This window comes from Balaenoptera ricei, chromosome 1, assembly GCF_028023285.1.
Source record: "Balaenoptera ricei isolate mBalRic1 chromosome 1, mBalRic1.hap2, whole genome shotgun sequence".
In the NCBI taxonomy this organism is placed as follows: domain Eukaryota; kingdom Metazoa; phylum Chordata; class Mammalia; order Artiodactyla; family Balaenopteridae; genus Balaenoptera; species Balaenoptera ricei.
In genome coordinates, this window is record NC_082639.1 from 41,171,960 (window position 1) to 41,185,250 (window position 13,291).

Below are 13,291 nucleotides of genomic sequence, written 5' to 3' on the forward strand. Positions count from 1 at the left end.
AATCTGAGGGAAAAAAGTACATTTCTCCTACATACAACCAGAGGCCAAACAGGCACTCTTAGCACTCCATGTATGTGTCCTAAGTCAAGAAACAGGAAAAAATAGTATGGATAATTTTTTCTCTGTTGTAAGCGATAGTTACAAAATTCAAGCTATGATAAAAGCATAAAGAAACACATTCTTTGCCCCCAAACAGTTATAAATGTTAGGAAAAAAACGTAAGTCAAATGCGATCAAAGATACTCAACACGGTACCTGGTAAGATTTAGAAAATTAATTAAATGTTCAAGAGTAAAGAGTAGGGGAGACAGAAAAGGGGCAGTGGAATTAAGATTTATGGAAGCACTAGTAAGTGCCAGGCATTATGCTATGAGTTTTACTCATATTCTTCCATTCAGTTCTTATAATAGCCCTGAGAAGTCCAAACAGTTTAAGCAACATCTAACATCTATATGTATTTACAGTGTAACTGATGTTGCACTAAATGTTTTACATGTGTTATTTTTATCCTAATGACAGCTATATGAGATAGGTGCCATTAACATCTTAGCTTTACAAATGAAAAACTATGGTTTACAAAAGTAACTGTCCTTCTGAGGTCAGGCAGCTAGTAATTCATACAGGTAGGATTTGAACCCTGGCACTCTGACAACTAAATTCATGATCTTGACCAGGTAATCAAAGGGTAGATTTCAACAATTAAAGACAAAGGCATCAGGAATAATTGGAACTCAGGTTTCTAAGCCACAAAAATTAGACTCTTTTTTTTATGACTAAAAGAATCTAAATTAAATGTCGCTAAACCTCAATGCTGATTATGTTATTTTCAAAGATCTACAATACTAGCTAACATTTATTTGTTTGCATTTTTAAATTTTTGTTACAAAACATTTAAGAATATTAAAAACCCAGATTTAACTTGTGTTAATATTTTGCCAGCTTCAGATCTTTGAAAACAAAGAAAATATTAAAGTTTTTCTTGGAATCATCTCTTCACTAGAAAACCATTCTCCTCCTTTTCTGTCTCTGAAATAACCACTATCTTGCAGTTGTTATATATTCTTTACCTACACATTTTTGTACTTTTATCACATATAATTTTTTCATATTAATCTAGTATTCAGCAGACTCTATAATTAGTTCCAACAGTTAATCTGTAGATTTTCTATGGATTTTTCTCTTGAAATTTCTATGTAGACAATCATATCATCTGTAAATAAATAGTATTGTTTATGTTTTTAAGATAATTATGTTTCTTACTGCTGTTTCTTATATTATATATACGGGTTAAAGCCTCAGATGGAATGTTGAATAGACATATGGGCAGCAAACATCATTTCTTGTTCTTTTTAAGGAAAATGTTTCTAAGGCTTTTACAACAATTTTGGGCTTTAATAAATAATCTCTATCTAGTTAAAGAAATTCCCTTCAATTCCCACTTTTCTAGGAGATTTAATCATAAATAGTTATTGAATTTTGTATTTTTTTTCATCTATTGAGATGATCATATAGGTTTTGCTACTTTAAACTGTTCATGTGGTAAATTAAACTAACAGTAATTAAAATATCCTTGAATTTTTTGATAAATCCCACCTTTTAAAATTATTTTGTCTACACACTCCTGTATTTTAGTGTACATGATGGATTTGATTTGTAAATATTTATTTTGGAGTTTTGCATTACTACGTATAAGTGTTATGGACCTATAGATTTTCCTTCTAGTATCATCTTTGTCTGGTTTTGTTATCAAAGTTTTATCAGCCCCTTAAATGAGTTAAGTTTGGTTTACTTTTGTTTTAACTTGCAGATGGACTTACTTCAAAGTCAGAGAACATCATGGCTAGCAAGTCCAATGTATCATATCTTAGAAATTTTACCTCATTTCTTTAGTTTCCACCTGAAAAATCCTGGGGAATAACTCTAATTTTTTTTGCTTGAATCAACCAAATGTGGTTTAGGCAGCTCCTTTCCAAACCACATGGCTGGAGTGGGAAAAGGAGAATTTCTAAGAAGAAAGTAGGGATTCTAGGAAGACAGTGGTATAGCTATACACTACATATATCTTCCACGTTCATTCTAACATGCCATAACTAAAAAGAACACATAATAAGCACAAATATTGATTAAAGGAAAAAGAAAAGGACTTGTAGCTAAGCTTAACTACCTACTACCTGTGTAATTTTGGACCAACTATTTCACCTCTTTGAGATCCTCTTTCCTCAGCTATAAGGAAGGAAAAGAAAATATCTACCTCAGAGGCAGGTAGAGTTGAATGAGCTTGCCTATGAGCTTCTTGAGTAGGGAGGCCATGTCTGTATCCCCAGCACTCCACACAAAGTAGCTCAGTGATAGCTGAATGAATGACTCCTGGGATGTAGAATTCATTTAAAGCACCCAACCCTGTGCCTAATTCAGTCCTACTTACATAATTCATGCCAAATTATTCTTTCCACACTCCTGAGGAGGCACAGTAATATTAGCTTTAACTGCTTTAAAAACCCCTCCCGCCTCAGATGTTTTGTAGACCTTCTGGGAAGATAAAGCCATCCTAGTTGTAACCAAACCTTTGAAAATGTCTAGGTGTCCCTTCTAGCTCATCCACGCTAAATTACCAAATAGTGTAAAGGGAAAGTACAAGAAAAGGGAGTTCTAAATTGACCATGTTCTCCCCCGACTCCTCAAGAAAAAAAAAAAAAAAAAAAGGCAGAAGATAGTAAGACACTAGAAAAGCTGCTCTGGCTTTGAAATGCCATATTTGACCTTAGTTCTGGGAACATAATAAGTTTCACTCATTTATCTATTCCAGAAGGAATTATCATGATTCAAAATCAGGAGACTGTGAGTATATGCAAAGGGCTAGATAGAAGCCAATGTTTAATGAAACACTGGTGAAACCTTCCCAGAAAAGGCTGGCTTAGTCAAGTTAAATCAAATCTCTAGTGAAAGCAAACTTGCTACAACAACATCGGCTGCCATTTATTGAGCATTTTCTAGGTAGCAGAGTCAGGATTAAAATACAGATCTGTCTAATGCCAAGGCTCGTGCTCTTTCCAATATGCAGTGTTGCTTTCTAATCAAAACAGCTCTGAAATTGACTAAAGGACTTTCCTGCAATTGAATCTGTGCTCATTTTACCACATGAGCGTTTAGTCACTACATTGATGGAATTGTCAGACTTCAAGACTCCACTGTATGAGTGACTCTAAGTGAGTAGATTCTAGAAACTTCCCAAGGTAAGGAGAGCTGTTAAATTAGGCCTACAACTCTCATGGGATTCAGCAGCTATCTATCTCTATTTCCAATTAGCTATGAATGAACTATGGAAATACACAGCAGAACTCCAGTGCTATACAAGCTTAGAGGAGCAGACTAATACTTATTGAGCACTTACAAGTATCAGGCTTTACACTGAGCACTGTACATATATTTAATGCTCACCACAATTTTCTGAAGTAGTTATTATTATTCACCATTTTACAGAAGTAACCAAGGCTTCTAAGTGTGAAAAGCAGAATTGGGAACCAGTTTATTATGCCTGTTGAATCCAAGCTTCTCCCTTATTTCTTATAGGGGAAGACTTGAGTGTCAATCAAAAAGGGAATAATGGAGCAGATAATTAGAGAAGGCATATCCTAGAGATAGATAGGGACCTATAAGGACAAGGAAAGTATAAATTTCCTGAGAAGCTAAATTAGTCATTGGCATTAACAGGTATGATTGAATAGCTTTCTCTTTTAAAAAAAACATTAAAAATTAAAGGAAAAAGGTGATATCCATGCTCAAACACTGATTATTTGCAAGATGTTTTATACCATTCCTTTTTCCCATGCACTAAGACTCTGACCCTATACAAACCCCAGATCCTCAGTAAAAGAAGCATCCCTCCAATTATTCCAATCCTCTTTAATGAGATTTGCTTGGGAAATTTTAGTTACATTAAAGAGAAATCAATGAGGGATGTAATTCTGGGAATGAGGCAGAGATGCCAACTTCATTTTTGGAATATCAGCAGGAAGGACATCTCAAGAACAAAAGAAAGTTAAAAAGAACTAATCAGAGGGTGGGGCGGAGTCAAGATGGCAGACTAGGAGGACGTGGAATTCGCATATTCGCACAACTAGGGCACCTACCAGGCACCGGTGGGGTACCATGGACACCTAAGGGGATGGGAGGAACCCCCAGTGACCGGTTGTTTCAATTATATTTTTATTTTTCCTATTATATTTTTTACATTTCTAATTTTATTTTGTTTTATATTATTTGATATTGCACTGCTCCTTATTTCTTTTTTTCTTTTTTTTTTTTCCTGCGCCATGCAGCTTGCGGGATCTTGGTTCCCAGGCCGGAGGTTGGGCCCAAGCTCCTGTGATGTGAGCTGAGTCCAAACCACTGGACTAACAGAGAACCTCAGACCCCAGGGAATATTAATTGGAATGAGGCCTCCCAGAGGTCATCACAGCACCAAGACCCAGCTCTATACAACTGCCTGTAAATTCCAGTGCTGGACGCTTCAGGCCAAAAACCAGTAAGACAGGAATACAACTCCACCCATCAAAAAAGAAAAAAAAAATGAAATGACAAAAAAAATATGTTACAGATGAAGGACCAAGGTAAAAACCTACAAGACCAAATAAATGAAAACGAAATAGGCAACCTACCTGAAAAAGAATTCAGAGTAATGGTAGTAAAGATGATCCAAAATCTCGGAAACAGAATGGAGAAAATACAAGAAACATTTAATAAGGATCTACAAGAACTAAAGAGCACAACAATGATGAACAACACAATAAATGAAATTAAAAATACTCTAGAAGGAATCAATGGCAGAATATTGAGGCAGAAGAAGGGATAAGTGAGCTGGAAGATAAAATGGTGGAAATAACTGCCAGGGAGCAGAATAAAGAAAAAAGAATGAAAAGAATTGAGGACAGTCTCAAAACCTCTGGGACAACATTAAATGCACCAACGTTCAAATTAGAGGGGTCACAGAAGAGGAAGAGAAAGAGAAAGGGACTGAGAAAATACTTGAAGAGATTATAGTGCAAAACTTCCCTAATATGGGAAAGGAAATAGTCAATCAAGTCCAGGAAGTGCAGAGAGTCCCATACAGGATAAATCCAAAGAGAAACATGCCAAGACACATATTAATCAAACTATCAAAAATTAAATACAAAGAAAAACTATTAAAAGCAGCAAGGGAACAGCAACAAACAACATACAAGGGAATCCCCATAAGGTTAACAGTGGATGTTACAGCAGAAACTCTGCAAGCCAGAAGGGAGTGGCAGGACATATTTAAAGTGATGAAAGGGAAAAACCTACAACCAAGATTACTCTAACCAGCAAAGATCTCATTAAGATTCAATGGAGAAATTAAAACATTTACAGACAAGCAAAAGTTAAGAGAATTCAGCACCACAAAACCAGCTTTACAACAAATGCTAAAGGAACTTCTCTGGGCAGGAAACACAACAGAGGAAAAAGACCTACAATAACAAACCCAAAACAATTAAGAAAATGGTAATAGGAACATAAATATCGATAACTACTTTAAATGTAAATGGATTAAATGCTCCAACCGAAAGACATAGACTGGCTGAATGGATACAAAAACAAGACCCGTATATATGCTGTCTACAAGAGACCCACATCAGACCAAGGGACACAAACAGACTGAAAGTGAGGGAACAGAAAAAGATACTGCATGCAAATGGAAATCAACAGAAAACTGGCGTAGCAATTCTCATATCAAACAAAATAGACTTTAAAATAAATTCGATTACAAGAGACAAAGAAGGACACTACATAATGATCAAGGGATCAATCCAAGAACATATAACAATTGTAAATATTTACGCACCCAACAAGGAGAACCTTAATACATAAGGCAAATGCTAACAGTCATAAAAGGGGAAATCAAAAGTAGCAAAATCATACTGGGGGAATTTAACACCCCACTTTCACCAATGGACAGATCATCGAAGATGAAAATAAATCAGGAAACACAAGCTTTAAATGATACATTAAGCAAGATGGACTTAATTGATATTTATAAGACATTCCATCCAAAAACAACAGAATACACTTTCTTCTCAAGTGCTCATGGAACATTCTCCAGGATAGACGATATCTTGGGTCACAAATCAATCCTTGGTAAATTTAAGAAAATTGAATTCATATCAAGTATCTTTTCTGACCACAATGCTATGAGACGAGATATCAATTACAGGGAAAAAAAATGTAAAAAATACAAACACATGAAGGCGAAACAATACCCTACTAAATAACCAAGAGATCAATGAAGAGATCAAAGAGAAAATCAGAACATACCTAGAAACAAATGACAATGAAATCACGATGAGCCAAAGCCTATGGGATGCATCAAAGTAGTTCTAAGAGGGAAGATTATAGCAATACAATCCTACCTCAAGAAACAAGAAACATCTCAAGAAAACAACCTAAACTTACACCTAAAGCAATTAGAGAAAGAAGAACAAAAAACCCCCAAAGTTAGCAGAAGGAAAGAATTCATAAAGATCAGATCAGAAATAAATGAAAAAGAAATGAAGGAAATGATAGCAAAGATCAATAAAACTAAAAGCTGGATCTTTGAGAAGATAAACAAAATTGATAAACCATTAGCCAGACTCATCAAGAGAAAAAGAGAGGAGACTTAAATCAATAGAATTAGAATTGAAAAAGGAGAAGCAACACCTAACACTGCAGAAATACAAAGGATCATGAGAGATTACAACAAGCAACTGTATGCCAATAATATGGACAACCTGGAAGAAATGGACAAATTCTTAGAAAAGCACAACCTTCTTAGACTGAACCAGGAAGAAATAGAAAATAGAAACAGACAAATCACAAGCACTGAAATTGAAACTGTGATTAAAAATCTTCCAACAAACAAAAGCCCAGGACCAGATGGCTTCACAGGCAAATTCTGTCAAACATTTAGAGAAGAGCTAACACCTATCCTTCTCAAACTCTTCCAAAATACCGCAGAGGGAGGAACACTCCCGAAATCATTCTATGAGGCCACCATCACCCTGATACCAAAACCAGACAAAGATGTCACAAAAAAAGAAAACTACAGTCCAATATCACTGATTAAGATAGATGCACAAATCCTCAACAAAATACTAGCAAACAGAATCCAACAGCACATTATAAGGATCATACACCATGATCAAGTGGGGTTTATCCTAGGAATGCAAAGAATCTTCAATATATGCAAATCAATCAATGTGATACACCACATTAACAAATTGAAGGATAAAATTCATATGATAATCTCAATAGATGCAAAAAAAGCTTTCGACAAAATTCAACACCCATTTATGATAAAAACCCTCCAGAAAGTAGGCATAGAGGGAACCTACCTCAAAATAATAACAGCCATATATGATAAACCCACAGCCAACATTGTTCTCAATGGGGAAACACTGAAACCATTTCCCCTAAGATCAGGAAAAAGACAAGGTTGCCCACTCTCACCACTGTTATTCAACATAGTTTTGGAAGTTTTAGCCATAGCAATCAGAGAACAAGAAGAAATTAAAGGAATCCAAATTGGAAATGAGGAAGTAAAACTGTCACTGTTTGCAGATGACATTATACTATACCTAGAGAATCCTAAAGATGCTACGAGAAGACTACTAGACCTAATCAATGAATTTGGTAGAGTAGCAGGACACAAAATTAATGCACAGAAATCTCTTGCATTCCTATACACTAATGTTGAAAAATCTGAAAGCGAAATTAAGGAAACACTCCCATTTACCACTGCAACAAAAAGAATAAAATACCTAGGAATAAACCTACCTAAGGAGTCAAAAGACCTGTATGCAAAAACCTGTAAGACACTGATGAAAGAAATTAAAGATGATACAAACAGAAGGAGAAATATACCATGTTCTTGGATTCAAAGAATCAACACTGTGAAAATGACTATACTACCCAAAGCAATCTACAGATTCAGTGCAATCCCTATAAAATTACCTATGGCATTTTTCACAGAACTAGAACAAAAAATTTCACAATTTGTATGGAAACACAAAAGACCCCGAATAGCCAAAGCAACCTTGAGAAAGAAAAATGGAGGTGGAGTAATCAGATTCCCTGACTTCAGACTATACTACAAAGCTACAGTAATCAAGACAGTATGGTACTGGCACAAAAACAGAAATATAGATCAATGGAACAGGATAGAAAGTCCAGAGATAAACCTATGCACATATGGTCACCTTATCTTTGATAAAGGGGGCAAGAGTATACAATGGAGAAAAAGCAGCCTCTTCAATAAGTGGTGCTTGGAAAACTGGACAGCTACATGTAAAAGAATGAAATTAGAACACTCCCTAACACCATATACAAACATAAACTCAAAATGGATTAAAGACCTAAATGTAAGGCCAGACACTATAAAACTCTTAGAGGATAATATAGGAAGAACACTCTTCAACATAAATCACAGCAAGATCCTTTTTGACCCACCTCCTAGAGAAATGGAAATAAAAACAAAAAAAAAAAAAACAAATGCGACCTAATGAAACTTAAAAGCTTTTGCACAGGAAAGGAAACCATAAACAAAACGAAAAGACAACCCTTAGAATGGGAGAAAATATTTGTAAACAAAGAAACTGACAAAGGATTAATCTCTAAAATATACAAGCCGCACATGCAGCTCAATATCAAGAAAACAAACAACCCAATCCAAAAATGGGCAGAAGACCTAAACAGACGTTTCTTCAAAGAAGATATACATATGGCCAACAAACACATGAACGGATGCTCAACATCACTGATCATTAGAGAACTGCAAATCAAAACTACAGTGAGGTATCACCTCACACCGGTCAGAATGGCCATCATCAAAAAATCTACAAACAATAGATGCTGGAGACCTCATTCATTTCCACTGGTCTTCTGTCCAGCAGCCTCAGCTCTTGTCATCGCCATCCCTCCGCTGCCACCCCCACAAGGCTTTGCTGTCGGCGGAGCCACCTCCGGTTACTCGTAGCACTCGATTCTCTCCGCTTCGCTTCCCGCCAACCGCAACCATTGACGTCATGTTGGGTTATTCGAGTGGCCGAGACTGCACCTGGGATCGAGGGTTTGTTTCCCTCGATTTGGAGGAAGTAGGGCGGGGCCCTTATCTGGAAAGAAGTTTGGAAATCCTGTGGAGAAATTGGTTAAAAAGAAGTGGAATCTTGATGAGCTGCCCAAATTTGAGAAGAAATTTTATCAAGAACACCCTGATTTGGCTAGGCATACAGCACAATAGGTAGAGACATACAGAAGAAGCAAGGAAATTACAGTTAGAGGTCACAACTGCCCAAAGCCAGTCCTGAATTTTTATGAAGCGAACTTCCCTGCAAACGTCATGGACGTGATTGCAAGGCAGAACTTTACTGAACCCACAGCTATTCAAGCTCAGGGATGGCCAGTTGCTCTAAATGGACTGGATATGGTTGGGGTAGCACAAACTGGATCTGTGAAGACGTTGTCTTATTTGATGCCTGCCATTGTCCACATCAATCATCAGCCATTCCTAGAGAGAGGTGATGGGCCTATTTGCTTGGTGCTGAAACCAACTCGGGAACTGGTCAAACAGGTACAGCAAGTAGCTGCTGGATACTGTAGAGCATGTCACTTGAAGTCCACTTGTATTTATGGTGGTGCTCCCAAGGGACCACAAATACGTGATTTGGAGAGAGATGTGGAACTCTGTATTGCAACATCTGGAAGACTTACTGACTTTTTAGAATGTGGGAAAACCAATTTAAGAAGAACCACCTACCTTGTCCTTGATGAAGCAGATAGAATGCTTGATATGGGATTCGAACCCCAAATAAGGAAGATTGTGGATCAGATAAGACCTGATAGGCAAACCCTAATGTGGCGTGCACTTGGCCAAAAGAAGTAAGACAGCTTGCTGAAGATTTCCTGAAAGACTATATTCATATAAACATTGGTGCACTAGAACTGAGTGCAAATCACAACATTCTTCAGATTGTGGATGTGTGTCATGATGTAGAAAAGGATGAAAAGCTTATTCATTTAATGGAAGAGATCATGAGTGAGAAGGAGATTAAAACCATTGTTTTTGTTGAAACCAAAAGAAGATGTGATGAGCTCACTAGAAAAATGAGGATAGATGGGTGGCCTGCCACGGGTGTCCATGGTGACAAGAGTCAACAGGAACGTGACTGGGTTCTAAATGAATTCAAACATGGAAAGGCTCCTATTCTGATTGCTACAGATGTGGCCTCCAGAGGGCTAGATGTGGAAGATGTGAAATTTGTCATCAATTATGACTACCCTAACTCCTCAGAGGATTACATTCATCGAACTGGAAGAACTGCTCGCAGTACAAAAACAGGCACAGCATACACTTTCTTTACACCTAATAACATAAAGCAAGTGAGCAACCTTATCTCTGTGCTTCGTGAAGCTAATCAAGCAATTAATCCCAAATTGCTTCAGTTGGTCGAAGACAGAGGTTCAGGTCGTTCCAGGGGTGGAAGAGGCATGAAGGATGACCGTCAGGACAGATACTCTGTTGGCAAAAGGGGTGGATTTAATACATTTAGAGACAAGGAAAATTATGACTGAGGTTACTCTAGTCTGCTTAAGAGAGATTTGGGGGCAAAAACTCAAAATGGTGTTTACAGTGCTGCAAATTACACCAATGGGAGCTCTGGAAGTAATTCTGTGTCTGCTGGTATACAGAGCAGTTTTAGGACTGGTAATCCAACAGGGACTTATCAGAATGGATATGATAGCACTCAGCAATATGGAAGTAATGTTCCAAATATGCACAACGGTATGAACCAACAGGCATATGCATATCCTGCTACTACAGGTGTGCCTATGATTGGTTATCCAATGCCAACAGGATATTCTCAATAGGACTTTAGAAGTATATGTAAATGTCTGTTTTTCATAATTACTCTTTATATCATGTGTTACCAGACAAGATAGTTATTTAAGAAACATGGGAAATGCAGAAATGACTGCAGGGCAGCAGTAATTATGGTGCACTTTTTCGCTATTTAAGTTGGATATTTATCTACATTCCTGAAACAATTTTTAGGTTTCTTTGTACTAGAAAATGCAGGCAGTGTTTTCACAATAGTAAATGTATAGTGATTTGAAATACAATAAATGAAGGCAATGCATGGCCTTCCAATAAAAAATATTTGAAGACTGGAAAAATAAATAAATAAATAAATGCTGGAGAGGGTGTGGAGAAACGGGAACCCTCTTGTACTGTTGGTGGGAATGTAAATTGATACAGCCACTATGGAGAACAGTATGGAGGTTCCTTAAAAAACTAAAAATAGGACTAACACACGACACAGTAATCCCACTACCAGGCATATACCCTGAGAAAACCATAATTCAAAAAGAGTTATGTACCACAATGTTCACTGCAGTACTATTTACAGTAGCTAGGACATGGAAGCAACGTAGGTGTCCACTGACAGATGAATGGATAAAGAAGATGTGGCACATATATACAATGCAATATTACTCAGCCATAAAAAGAAACGAAATTGAGTTATTTGTAGTGAGGTGAATGGACCTAGAGTGTGTCATACAGAGTGAAGTAAGTCAGAAAGAGAAAAACAAATACTGTATGCTAACACATATATATGGAATCTAAAAAAAAAAAAAAAAAGGTTCTGATGAACCTAGAGGCAGGGCAGGAATAAAGATGCAGACGTAGAGAATGGACTTGAGGACACGGGGAGGGGGAAGGGTAAGCTGGGACGAAGTGAGAGAGTAGCATTGACATATGTACACTCCCAAATGTAAAATAGATAGGTAGTGGGAAGCAGCTGCATAGCACAGGGAGATCAGCTCGGTGCTTTGTGACCACATAGAGGGGTGGGATAGGGAGGGTGGGAGGGAGATGCAAGAGGGAGGGGATACAGGGATATATGTATTCATATAGCTGATTCACTTTGTTATACAGCAGAAACTAATACAACATTGTAAAGCAATTATATTCCTATAAAGATGTTAAGAAAAAAAAAACTAATCAGAACCACCTTCACATAAAAGAAAACTTTATTTTTATTACCTAGAACTGAGGCCAAGAAGATTCGCAAGGAGGAGGCAATCATAACTGAGCACATGAAGCTGGAGTGACTCTGTAGGTCAGGAAGGAGAGTGAGTCATGGAGAAGACATATATATCCAGTTTAGGGCTATATAACCAGTTTGTACTTTCTGAACCTTGAGTCTAGCTAGCTTGATCTCTACTTGTCAGACTACTGATCTAGAGGTCCAGGGTAGAACACTTGTCTCTGCCTTGCTATATTTAGAGAACTGCCTGGCATGTTGGGGAGAACCTGTTACAGGGAAAAAATGAACCCGTAAACCCTGTAATAGCCTCTTTTCTCTTCTCTGTTTCTACCAGCAAATGAACAGACTGCTTCTGCTCAATGAGTTTGGCAAGATATGAAGGTTATTTTATTTGAGCAGATATGAGTCATCATCACTTTGAAAAAAAAGGATGTTGATAATAATTTTTTTTAAAGAGCTGAAGATGACACTAGCAAGAATGGTATATTTCTCTTGGGATCCTAAATCTCCTTTGGAAATTTAGCTTTCATATAGCCAAAGTATTTTTGCAATCATTTCTTTCTATTCATTCATTTAACACATTTACTGAATGCCTACTGTGTGCTGTGGAGGCCCTAGGGTACAACATGAGGAAAAAGCGTGGTCCTTGACATTGTAGAGCACATAGTTTAGTAGAGGGAGAGAGAGATAACCATATAATCACACTAATATAAATGAAAATATGCATTTAAAACAGTGCAGGATGAGGGCTTCCCTGGTGGCTCAGTGGTTAAGAATCCGCCTGCCAAAGCAGGGGACATGCGTTCAAGCCCTAGTCTGGGAAGATTCCACATGCCGCGGAGAAACTAAACCCGTGTGCCACAACTACTGAGCCTGTGCTCCGCAACAAGAGGGGCCACTGCAATGAGAAGCCCAAGCACCGCAAGGAAGAGTAGCCCCTGCTCGCCGCAGCTAGAGAAAAGCCCACGCACAGCAACAAAGACCCAATGCAGCCAAAAATAAATAAATAAATAAAGTTATTAAAAAAAAAATTTTTTTTTGAATAAAAGTGCAGGGTGATTTGAGAGCATATAACAGTGGGATAATTTAGAATGTGGAGCCAGGTTTCTCTCAGAAAGTGCCATTCCACTGAGGTCTGACAGTTGATTGGGAACAACAGACAAAAGGTATGTTTATAGGGGTGGTAAGAA

The 13,291-nt window shown here is 37.4% G+C and overlaps 1 protein-coding gene and 1 pseudogene across 1 annotated transcript in view; one reads left to right on the top strand and one right to left on the bottom strand.

Moving 5' to 3' along the window:
* AGBL4 (AGBL carboxypeptidase 4) overlaps positions 1-13,291 on the bottom strand; it is a 1,384,112-nt gene that overhangs the window by 939,109 nt on the left and 431,712 nt on the right. The gene's annotated exons all lie outside the window — the stretch shown is intronic.
* Positions 9,063-10,920, top strand: LOC132349727 (probable ATP-dependent RNA helicase DDX5; annotated as a pseudogene).